Genomic DNA, 13335 nt, shown 5'->3' on the forward strand with positions numbered 1-13335 from the left:
TTATTTGGTGTAGCCCACATGGTACTTGACCTTTTTTCCACATGTGGTGCATATCACTTTTCATCATTTACTGCCACCTTCTATTTGAGCATATATAAGGCCACCATACTTAACTTGCAATTCTCTCTCTCATTCTAATCAATCAAGCAAGTTTATTTTACATTGCATATTCTCTCTAATACTTATTGCTAGTTGTTATGAATCTCTTATTATGATGAATGCCTCGCTGTTCTATCCACCATAGATATTACACATGGTATCAGAGCTAATGAATAATTAGAATTTTTTAATTGTATCCATTAGACCTCTATGCTAGATTTAGTGATCTCTCTCTCTCTCTCTCTCTCTCTCTCTAAGCACTCAATTGATTCATATCTCTTTAGAAATGCAGCTAATTAATCTCAAGCCTAAGTATCTCTCTCTTTGGATTTGGGCAAGTCTATATGGCTACTCCCCTAGCCAATGTTTAGGGATAATTAGATTGAGCATTAAAATTTGTGTGATTTTTCTTCTTTATTAAAACTTTCTTGATTATGTTTTGTTTCTTGCTCTTCTCGCTTTCTCCAAGCCGAGTTACCCCACTTGATTGTACTATTGAAATGCATTTGTGTGTATAACGTTTTTCCAAATGTTTCAAATGCGCAAATTTATGTCTCATTTGGACCAAGCATTGAACAAGGAAATCTTATTATTTTTTCATACATTTTTATGCTTGATTTCTTTACTTAACCGTGCTCATAAATCTTTGCTTTGTGTGTGTATGCTTGTTTGTTTGTTCCCCTCTTTGTTTTATTTATTTGCTAACTTTTGCTCATAAACCTTTGTTTGTGTGTGTGTGTGTGTGTGTGTGTGTGTGTGTGTGTGTGTGTGTGTCTTCCCCTGTTTTCTTTTTGAAAGTGTGTAGATGCATGGCTTAAAAGACAAATGAACATTTTCTTTTGTAATGTTGTTTGAAATTCAACTACCCTTTTGCAATATACCAAAGCTTGAAGGTTTTTTACTTTGAAATCAATCTCATTCAAAGCACCCCTTCCCATTGAAACCTTTTGGCACCTTTTGGCTTTCAATTTAAAAGTCAAATTATCCAAGCCCATGCTCTTGTGCCATCAACAACTCCAACACATTAGCATCAAGAACCGTGAACAAAGTTTGCTACTTCCATGGCAAAGTCTCCATAAGCCTAAGCACAAAGCAATGTATGTCTTATCCAATCCAAAAATTACCCAAGTAGCCCCAAGCCAACAGATTTGCATGAGCTTATTTCCACATTTTGTATAAACCTATTGCATCCATCTTTTCATATACACAAGCACTACATCCACCAAGGTGTGCCTTCACTACAACGAGAAGTAGATATGCACCAACCCAGTTCAAAAAACCAAGTGCACCCACATATACATCAACATTAGAATCCTCCAAATTCCCAAAAATCAAGGAAGGTAATGCATAGAAGGAGGCTCATAGTTCCCTAAAGAAAGTGATGACTTGCATCTGTAAGTGTTTAAACACTTCCTCAAACCATATACTTTGTAGGTAAGACCTACACTATTTTTCTTGCATCAGATTTTATCTTTATGAGCCCTATATAGTTACTCCTTAATGTAACATGTATTAGACTCTTTTATCAAAATCCATGCTATATCATGTAAGCTTCAGATTATGAGGGCATTTGTTGAGGTAATCCTATAGCTTGCACTCATGATAAGAACAAACCCTTAAGCCAAGCATGCACCATTTATGTGTATAGTCACATTTTTCATAAGGACCCTATAAGCCTCACATGTGCCTATTTGGTATAGCCTACTATAGTTGGTGGGTACATGGAGAACCTAAAAAACACACAAATATCATGCTACAAATGATAAAATCAATAGGTTCGCATACTTGGTGAGTCGCACATACGCACAATTGAGAAACAATACGCGATCTGAGAGAGATAGAAAAGGAAAGAAAGAATGAGATCACATTAATGTGCACCTCCTATAGACGAATGCTACACAGGCACAGTGAGAGAGGAGAGGTCAAAAGAGAAAAGGGCACAAACACTGGGTGCAATCTCCCCCCATACAAGAGTGAGCAGTTTTCTCTTGCACATATTTACTTATAGATTTTTTGAATGCTCAAAATGATTACAAATTGTTCATCCGAACATAAAGTGACCATTGCTCATAAAAAGCACTTTAATAATGAAATATCCATAAAGTTGCTATCCTTTTGCATAGTGCATAGTTCACTTATGCTTTTATTGCATGACAATTGTAATAAATAACTATTATCGATTTCCATTACATACCTTTCCGTTAGGAAGCAACCACCTTTAGTTACTAAGTAAGGAATCTGCAAGCACCATATTAGAGAGTTTGAGACTTTAGAGCCAATTTGAAAATCACCGATGTCTTAAAGATTTGGCCATATGGACAAATCTCAAACTTTTTTTAAAGGCCAACTCCTTCCATAAGATAGTACTTGAAAATCTCTTTTGAGCCATGATCTCAAAGCTTTGGCCATGTGTTCAAATATTAAGCTCCTTTTGAAAGTGATTATTGGAAAATTTTCAAATTCACTAATATGGTGTTGGCCAGCAGCAAATCATACTTCAAAAATAATGGTTAAAATTATGTATAAAAAATATCATGGAACAAAATAAAAAGCCATAAACTGAAACAAATGAATTTGCTTATGCCTACCGTCATCCACATGCTGTATATTATAATGTCCCATACCACGAGAATAGACAGTATATGTCATATGTCTGAATGTATGTAGATATCATTCGTCACAACCATTGTTACATAATCAAATTTCATTAATTCAATGTATACTATTGAAATCATATGATCATAAACCAAATTCAAAAATCCAACTCCAACTCCAACACCAAATCCAAATCCAAATCACGTTCATTATATACCTGGGTAACAAAATCATACTAGGGGCAGTGGTGGCCAATCACTGCAACATGATTTTGTAATCAATGTTCCCTAAATCAACGAATCAATACTAATCAAGCGTGCTACCTAAATCAGTGAATATGCACTTGTGCTACCTAAACCGACAAATTTGCACTAGTAATGTTTAAGCTAGAGAATCTATTGTTTGCTGGTATGTTGCCTAAATCAGCAAATCTGCACTCATGCTACCTAAATCGATGGATCTACATGGATAATTGGTGTTGCCTAAATTGGACAATCTACACTAAGATGAACATTTACACACTGCCTAAATGCAAATATGTGTGCACACGACCAATGGACTAAGCAAGGCATAAAAGACAAAACATTGACTACCTTTTTGTCATCAAATTGGAGTATATTTTATTTGACATCACCTTAGCTCATGTGAGTAGCTTTTAAAGTTGTCTGGTGGTATTCTCCATTGTTGTAAAAGTCCAAAACTACCTGAGTGTAGCTCCTTAGGTATATCTACAACAAAATCACTTAAAACAAGTAAACAAAGTGAGCATTTATCAAACGAGTAAAATAAATTGAGGGATTGTTGTATAAGAAGACGTTTTAAGAGGTGGTGCATAATGTTGTGCTAAGTGACTGCGTAAAAGAAAAACCAAAAAAAGAAGAGAACTTACCTTGTTTTTGTTCAACCTAGTCACAAATTATCCCACTCATTAGTGAGAATGATCTTGTATGATGTATAGACTTATAACGATCAGTAAACTAGCACATGTAAGAGGTTTTTGAAGCCTGAGGTTTGGTATAGTTTGTCGTGCTTAGCTCTTTTATAATATGCATTGTTTGAGTAGGAAAACAAGTTTTGACAATGATTCTAAGTTACTTCAACTCATGTGTTTAGATATACATGATGGCAATAAGAATCTTGATCACCATGCATCCTACACTCCATATATCTACATGACGTACATAATTGTCTCCTATTATAACTTTTGGTGCCATCCAAAAAATAGACTCTTTGATGGATTTGCAAGCATCAGTTATTGTGTCCTCATGAAATGTTTTAGATACTCCAAAAGCAGCCAATTTCACAAAAACATTAGAATCAATAAGCATGTTTCCAGCTTTGATATCTCTATGAAAACTTTTTTTCTTATGAAGATACTCAAGACCAAGAAGTAATTGTGTTTTGTAGACAGGAACAAGAGACTCACTAAATGTGCCAAATCTTTCTAGCATGCTTTGAATAGATCCGCTAAAAAACATCGTCCAAAAATATATAAAGAACAATGCCTCTTCATCTTTGTCCATATCTATGTAACCAACAATATGTTTGTGTCTTATCTCTTTATATAACGAGATTTCTCTTTCTAGACAAGTCATGTAAAAAGCTTTCTCTTCATCATTAGTCATGTTTTGAAACTTCAAATGTTTCATTGGCATAAGCTCTCCAATGGATTGATTGATGCCACAAAACAACGGTCTCTAGATGCTACAAGAGCTGCAAGTATCAAGGGGAGCATTTGCATGTCTATCCCATCACCACAAACATCAAAACCACACTTGAGGACCTGATGCATGCTTTGAGCTTCTTGTGATGCAATGGCATCTTCTCATAGTCTACCAATTGCCAATGGTGGCAACTGAGCAGAGCCACTTGACGTTTTTGATGCATTAGTGAGATATCTCATGTCATTGTGCGAGGCATCTGGATAGCCAAGTGATGAGCTGGATGTGGAAGAGTAAAATGTTGAGAGGAGATTTTGATTGCCCCCTAGAGGAAATGAACATGCCATCAAAGCATTGTTGAGAGATCTTTCTAATGGTTTGGTCATTGCATCTAATGACTAAGCATGATTCAGTGGAGACAAAGTCCACTCTAGTGTGTGGCCTTGGAGCTTCAAAAGAGACTTCTCTAATTGTCTCTTGTTAATTAAGTGTTGAGGCACGGGCAGGAGATGTTGGCCTGCCATGCCATGCTAGAGGGGAGCCCAAACCTTTAGCCATTGAGCTTGGACTCTTTGCCGCATTTGAATCATGTCCTTGTCTAATAAATGCTACATGATCTTGAGTAAAAGACTTCACAATCAGCTCACATACATCATCTTCTCCTCTAAGAAAATCTAGGCAAAGGAAATACCTCAACTCTATTTGAGCTCATTTTTCACGGGCAAGTTCCTTCAATTTACAACCTCAAAACCTATCAATATAGATTTCAGATTTATCCTTCAATGTAATCAAAACCACAAAATCAAACATTGTGTATATGTAACCTGGCTTTATTAGTTATTGTCAAAAGCCTTTTATCAATAACTCAATTATTAAATTACCTAGCTTATGAATTATTAGGCAACTTAGAAAACAATAGCCTCTTTTTTACCTTGAAACCATAGAGTTTACACTTGCATCATGAGAAACCTTCAAGATGCATGAGTATAGGCTGTTTACAAATCATTTTCCTAGCTTGTGCATACGGTGGAGGCAAGAGGCAAAAAGGGGATGGCTAAAAGAGGGGCATATGAGAGGTTGGTCAGTCAAGAGAATATATCCAAGTATAAGTGGGAGTTGAGCATCGGACATAGTTTAAAAATTTGACGTGATAGATAAGTGTGGTTAAGGAGGACGAGTTAATGTCCCATTCATGATTTGACAACACTAATCCTAATTAATATAGAGAATGCTTAAGAACACAAAATGACAAAAATTGGTCAAGTTCTCAATGTAGCATCAAGTTACATTTTCTGTGAGCATAGAAATGAGCTCAATATATAGGAGAAGAAGTGGTAGGTTGAGTGACATCATCAATGAGGTGTGAGAGATCATTCAAATTAGCCAAAGAGGAGAGTACAAGTTGAAAACTCATGTACACCTTTTTGGGGCTGTTTTGGCCTATCTATTGGCTCCATTATGCAGTGGAAAGGTGCTAGAAAGGTCCATGGGTCATGCATACATATGTGGGAATCATTTTGGATATGTAATCATGCATGTGGACTAAGGGAGAGTTTACTAGGGGCATAAGTTAGGTTTGCCCCATCATGAAGCTTTAATGCATAAAACGCTAATCACGACTAGTGAGCAATGAGGTGGAAGGCCTCATGGTGTGTAAACCACACCCTACCATCCCATAAGGAATTAGACACATTACATTGTAAACAATCTGATCTCTCATTTTCAATAGGATCTCAAGAAGGTGCCTCCTCATAAATGTTATACACCTAAAGAATTTTAGTTGGATCAATATACTTGCTCATCATTAGATTGCGCTAATCATTTTCAACTATTGCAATAGGAATGGAAGACAAAGATGAATTTTGAAAGAAGAGACCAACTTTACTTCAATGTTTTTCAACTCTTGGGTCTGTTCTATCTTGCTTGTATTGCTTTGCATTCTCGGGGAGAAAAATGCTACGCGTATAAAATCTTGTCATCATTTGGTTATGCAATCAACAAACATTAGAAGCAGATGCTATGTGCACATGCATGCAAAGTAGAATCAAGAAAATGGATAAGTAGGGCATTTAGGCATCTTTGCACATGTAAATTTATATTTGTGATAGCAGGACAAGCCACAAATTTCCTATTATATGGTAGTTTGCAATTGTTGCCCTTCCATCAAACAACTTGCACTTGTCTAAAATCTCAAGCAACAGATGTAGCCCTCCTATGCGCATGTGTAAGGCCATCGCTTTCTTAAAATGATGATGATGGTCAAGAAGACCCGCATTTCCTCACACTGCAAGGGTCGTAGCTATCTATTGTTTTTTTCCCGTCTCTCTCCACCATGATCATCAGCACACCCACAACGTAGAGAAAAACCAGGTTATGTGTGTGCCAATCCTACGGTGATATCATGTGGAAAATGGGGCGCAAAGCAGTGCGAGTGCTACTGGGTAGGCAACTGGAGTCAAAGGAGAGTTGGTAGAAAGGAAGAGAGAGCGAGAGATATATATATAGAGGCAATTCTTTTTCTTTTGCATGAGTGCTTAGCGACCCTTTTTTATTAAACTGATAGTCATTGTCTTTGGGATAACGGCTGAGCAAAAGGTTGGCATGCCCTAATTTTAGCAGGCTACGAACTCACGAGCTCAAACCGCTCTTTGTTGTTGTCAATTTCTTGCCTACCACCACAACGTTTTTGTTTGCATGGGTGGAATGGGTGGTGGGCTACATGGGTATGTGCAGAGTCCCATGCACATTGTCGGGCTATTGCCGCTATTGTGTTGAGGACTATGGAGCTAACAAAAACCACCGCCGAATAAGGCCCACCCTACTATCACCGTCAAACAATAAAGATGTCCATTGTGGGGTGGTCAAAGAGTGCATTGGTTTGATGCTACTACAACCTTGGTAATGGTTGCCCCTTACCTTACTAGAGCACGATAATATTGGCCCCTTAGTCTATTACTCCATCATGCCTACTCCGCTTCATATGTTGAGTTTGCCGAGTGATGGGTTTTATCAAGATACTACACAGGTCCTTCAAATTTTGAGACTTTGTAGTCACTTGGGGTTGTTTCCCATATCCATTAGATCTTTAATGAAACTCATTCAAAAAATTCTTGAGGTCTCTTAGGATTGTGTCTACAATGTTGAAATTTTCTCCAATTCTTCTTCTATCCATCCTTCTTCTTACATCTCACCATGCCTTCTTCTTCTACTTCTCTTGGAATTGGTCTCTTGGGAGCCAAGGTAAGGATTAACTAAGCCTTCGTTGATATGAAGAACTTCTTCTTGTACTATACACATCCTCAATCTAATGACATATTCTTCTTAATCATATCTAGCCTCATGTCCATCTTACCACTGTTTTAACAAGCTATATCAATATCTATCGAGCGCTAACTGAGGTATTAGCAATAATTATATTTTACTCAATATATAAAATATCATAATTTTTATATCCTATTAGGATAACTTTCACTGATTACAAATTAATGAAGGATTAAACATTGAGGCATCCAAAGATTTACCAGAAACAGGTAACATGAAAGAGGAATAAAACAAAAATATTTAAATTAACCAAAAAATAATTATGTAAGTGCACTCGGCTCTAGTGCATAATTGTATCCTTGTTCAAATGCCAATTTTTGGATCTCTTTGATCGATTGTTAACAAGATCGTAGCCTTGTTGCTTTGATACCACTGTTGTAGTCAAGTGCACAGAGGGCCTGCAAAATACACAAATAGCATATTGCAGACAATTGAATCAACATATCTGCATACTTGGCAAAATGCACATATGTACCAATAGTACACGATTTGAGAGAGAGAGAGAGAGAAGTAGGAGAGCACATGCAGGCACATCTCCGATAGCGGAGTGCTACAGAGGCACGTTGAGAGAGGAGATGTGAGAAGAGAAAAGAAGGACACAGACATTGGGTGCAATATCCCCCCCCCCGGTGCAAGAGTGAGCATTTTCCTCTTGCACATATTTACTTACAAATTTCTTGAATGCTTAAAATGATTACAAATTGTCTGCCCACACATAAAGTGACCATAGCTCATAAAGAGCACTTTAATAATGAAATATCCATAAACTTGCTATCCTTTTGCATAGTCCATAATTCACTTATTCTTTTGCCACCTGCAATAAATAATTATCTATAAATTTTCATTACATAGCCCACATGCTACTTGACATTTTTCCACATATGGTGTATATCACTTTTCATCATTTATTGCCACCTTTCATTATAAGGCCACCATGCTTAACTTGTAATTCTCTCTCATTTTGATCAATCAAGCAAGTTTATTTCCTTTTACATTTATATTTTCTCAAATACTTATTGCTAATTGCTATGATGAATCTTTTTATTATGATGAATGCCTCGTTGGTCTATCCACCATAAGCATTTTAATTACTACTAAATTAAACCATATCACATAAGGTGATTTGGAATAATCGATAACAATCTCGTAAGTATTTCATTACCCAACATACTCAAATTTGTGTCAAACAAGTGATAAATGTATTATATCTTATGCTTTGCCTTGGTCAAGTACACAAATTTGCTAATTTAGGCAGTGTACAAGCGTCAACATGGTGTCAATTCACCAATTTAAGCAACACCAAATTATTTAGTGCAAATCTACTAGTTTAGGTAATGCTAGTGCAGATTGCCAATTAGATAGTACAACCATAAATATAGATCCACCGATTTAGATAGCATTAGTGTAGATTCATCATTTTACACAGTACGGCCATAAATGTAGGTTCAATAGTTTAAGTAATGTAAATGTAGATCTATCAGTTTTGGCACCTCAAAATATGGCACCTTCAGAAATTTGTACTCTGATCTGCACCTACCCTAAACTTTCTTTTGCAAAGCTGATCTCGGAAAAAAAATCAAGAATAACAAAAATAGACATGAAATAGTTGTTTTACAGGTCAAAACAAATCAGTAAATTTGCAAATCTATCGAGCTAAAATCATCTAATGGACTTTCAGTAGACCATGACATTTGCAGCAAGGATTATGGAACCAAGCTAAAATCGATCTTTTACTTAGTCAAATTTTAGCTACAAGATAATTTTGAAAATTTTATAGCTTCGTCCTATTCTCCTCCACGACATTGCAATGATACAAGACCTTCACTCCAACTGCAATACCACTTGAAGAGTGCGCAATGTGTGTGGAGTGCAAGGGAGAAGAAGATCAGACATGAGCACAATGTGGTTGGAGCTCTCGGTGAGGATTTGGAATTACTTTATAACTTCTTATTGTTCTATATGATTAAAAGAAAGATAGATAAGGTTAGTATGGTCAATGTGATGGGTGTCCGGCTAGATGGCCTGAACCTTAACACTTGCAAATGTTAATTAAGTGCTAGAGGATATGCTAAGAACCTACATTAGCGTGAAACAATTCAATTGGGAAGATTACCTCTCTAGTTTGGAGTTTGTTAATATGATGCAAAGCATATTACGATTAAGTTTAATCCCTTCATGCTTATGAACGATTTTCAACCTCTATCACCAATTATGGTGGGGTTGGTTAATGATGAGGCATTTCAACAAGTCAAGGACTTTGTCCATAATCATATGGATATATTGAATATTTCTCGTCGATAAGATAGATACAAGAACTCTGCTAATGTGACATGTCAACAAGTCACTTTCACAAAAAGTTCAAAAGAGGTATTCTTGCGTGTTCTAAAAACTTTAGAAAGTCGAATGTTGATTATTTGTTTAGTTACCTCTTGTGGGACGTGCGTCTAACCTCACTCCTATCTTATTGCAGATTTAGCGAGAACCACGAATAATTGTCAATCCATGGGATGAAGCTGACTCGACTAGTGCATGGAGGCTACAAGAGGGTGTCAATCTCTTGGAAAACAACTAACAACTCGCATCTAACTCAAGCTACACTCAAATGACCGAAATCACCAAGAGCCAATCGCTCATCGGCAAACAATTCACATCCATTACAGCATCAAATGACATCCAAACGTAATGAAACTTTTAGGACAATTCTATAAGACCTATGCACAATGCTTATGGTCTCAAATCCCACTTTCGATGAAGTGCAAAAAACGCGATTATTAACAATAGTGAGATTTTGACCTAGTTGTTTTCGACCCAGAATGCATCTAAATGCTTAGCAATAATGCCCCAATACCCCGCCTATACTTAGTTATTGATTTAAGAGTGTAAATTCCTAGTTATGATGAAATTAGGCCGTGGGTCAACGACGCCAAAAGCTACGAAATACCGTGAAATGCTTACGCCAATGCGTAGAGCTCTCACCTACGGTTGCAACGCAACAGACGCGACTGCAATGTGACAACCGGGGAGGGAGTAGGAAGTGGGAGAGTGCAAGAAGTGAGCACCGTTAGCTCACGCTGTGTATTTCTTATCCAAAATCTTATAAAAATATTACAAAAGTTGGCTTTTATACCTTAGCCAAGGTTTTTGGTGGTCAAAACTAATAATCTAGGAAGCTTGTAGCCCGGCTCATCAATTACAAAGTTATCTGTGAAGTAGGAGTTACAATATTCTCGATTTATCAAAATAATAAATGTTTTTACAATGATGAGAGCTCCAAAAAATGTTGTTCGAGCTAGCTTTTAATGTCCGAGTTATCTTGCTGCTAACATTCCCCCCCTCCTCGCCTGTGTTGTCCCTTGACACAACTTTATGGGCTGAGGTAGTCTTCAGGCTTACGATACTGGCAAGGCGGTCTTTGAGTGCTTGTAAAGCTTTCTCGTATCTGAGGCATCACTCTTTTTCTAGGACTTGCAAAAACTGCATGGTGATCTTATTTTTTAGTTCTATGGCAAAGTAGCCGACGAACCTGGATGTCAAGTTATTGATTACTGGTCCAAAAATTTTAGTCCGCCATGTAAAAAATCATGTATAGAAGGCTTCTTCAAAGGCGAGTATATTTCTTGACGGCAGGAACATACACCTTGCGTAGAAGCCGTAGAGAACCTCCTCTGAAGGTTGTCCGCTCAAATCATAGCAATGACATCCATGGTGCTCCTGCCTGCTCCGGCTTATGAAATGCTTGAATACATGTGCGCAGCATTTTGCAAATTTTATAGAGCATGGCACAGGAGAGGTCCGGTACACTCTTGAAAAATTTTATGACGCCCGTGAGGATTTTCACCATGTACTCCTCTGTGCTGACTTGACCCTACTCTGGAGCTGGCAGTTTGGGGTAGTTTAGCTAGGTTGGTCTTTTATTTGTTAGTGCTTCATGTGCTTGCCAAGTCCTTACTCTTGGTACAGGACAAAAGTAGGGTCTTTTTGAAGGTTTGCAAGTGCTCTTGTGAGCAGAATCAGATACCTCGGATTCTTGTTCAACCAGCTCTTCCGCCACTTTGGGTGGTCATTTTTCGCACCTTCTTGCTGCATCTCTTTAAACAGTCTCTCTTTCACCTGTAGCAGATCTACTTTGATCAAAGGGTATGGCAGTACTTGTTGATGCCATTGTGCATTTATTTGGTTGGGAGTGAGTTGAGTGACATTGATAGAATGAAGAACTCTCAACTCCCAATCCATAGCTACTTTCCACTCTACATCTACCTCGTTGATCATCTATTATTTTAATGCCTCCTCTTCAACTTTACATAGATTTACTATTGGCGTTGTCGTGCAACTCCACTCACATGCAAAGAAAGATGCCAGAAAAATGCACGTTAAGTTTGTTTGAAGCTTATATGTTTAATGAACAGTGATTAAGGGCTGGTTGCAAGTCGAGTTCAAATGCGGCTGAAAGGGCCAAAACATGCCTTAATGATGCTAAAAAGTGTTATGCTTGAAGTGAACACGGATGGGGTATTGTGCTCTTAAAATGCAGTGCTCGATGTGCTCTACCGCCTATCTTTACGGCTCGTCGATTGGAGCTACGATGAAGAAGTTATGGCAGTTTAAAGTTCAAGTCGATTGCAGATCCGTGCCAGATTGGGCAACAGCAGCAGCTGGCAGAATAAAAATGAAATGAATGCATCGGGCTGAGGTGCTCACTTTGTGGAGGACCCATTAGCGACGTCGCTAATGGTGCCTAGCTAAATTTAGCAAGAGGGGACATGCATCCATAAAAAGAACAAACCTGTGGTTTGTTGGGATTTTTTCACCTCATCATCGGAAGGGCTCCTCCTAAGCTCCATACCCTTAAGCTCTTGATAATTCTGAAGCACCTAATCTCCTCCTCATAAGCGGGGGATATTCTTAAGCTTCTCCTCCGAATCTTCCAGCTTGCTTAATCCTCGTAATCTTAAACCCCTTCATAAGCCATAATCCAAAGCTCTTAAGCTATCAAGAGCGGAGTTAACCCTCAAGCTTAGTTTTTTTTTAACCTCTCTTAATCTAATCTATCACCATAAGCTAAGCCTAATCGATTTTCTATCTCCTAAACCGAGCCTAATCTTCTAAGCTTTCATTACCCGAGTCATAAGCTCTCTTAAGCCGTCTTAAACCTTTCCTAAGCCTCATTAGCCATTCGAAATCTGCTCGAAGCTTATTAACCATTCGAATCGAGGAGCATAAGGCAAAGTAAGCAGAATTCATCAATTTCTTGTTTAAGCACCTGATTTAAGCCAGATTTTTCCTTGTAGAGCATTTAATCTTCCATTAGGGATTGATTAATCATCGATTTTGTCGATTAATTGGAAATTAGACGAACTGCTTGTTTTAAATACTGTTGTCGGTAATTGCATATGCTACACCTTGTTTCGCGCACCTCTCACAGCCAAGGGCCTGGTGCCTTCCCGGCTCACCTTTTGCACATTTATCCCCCGACATTCTTGGTGAACCCGACGCGAAACGAGCCGGGGTGAGCAATGTGGTGAAGAAGGATGTCGACACCGTCAGAGGCTGCCATGCAACAAATGATGCAGCAGTTTGTTGCTTACATGCAACAACAGCAGGCTGCCCAACAGCAGTACAATTTGCAAGAGAGGATCCGTAAAGCTCGGCACACAGTTAC

At 37.9% G+C, this 13335-nt stretch overlaps 1 pseudogene; it reads right to left on the reverse strand.

The window, feature by feature from the left end:
* Positions 1 to 3803: 3803 nt before the first annotated feature.
* LOC147464742 (serine/threonine-protein kinase VST11-like) lies at positions 3804 to 12517 on the reverse strand (annotated as a pseudogene).
* Between the last annotated feature and the right edge of the window lie 818 nt (positions 12518 to 13335).

This window comes from Adiantum capillus-veneris, chromosome 1, assembly GCF_014529385.1.
Source record: "Adiantum capillus-veneris isolate H3 chromosome 1, ASM1452938v2, whole genome shotgun sequence".
NCBI lineage: Eukaryota > Viridiplantae > Streptophyta > Polypodiopsida > Polypodiales > Pteridaceae > Adiantum > Adiantum capillus-veneris.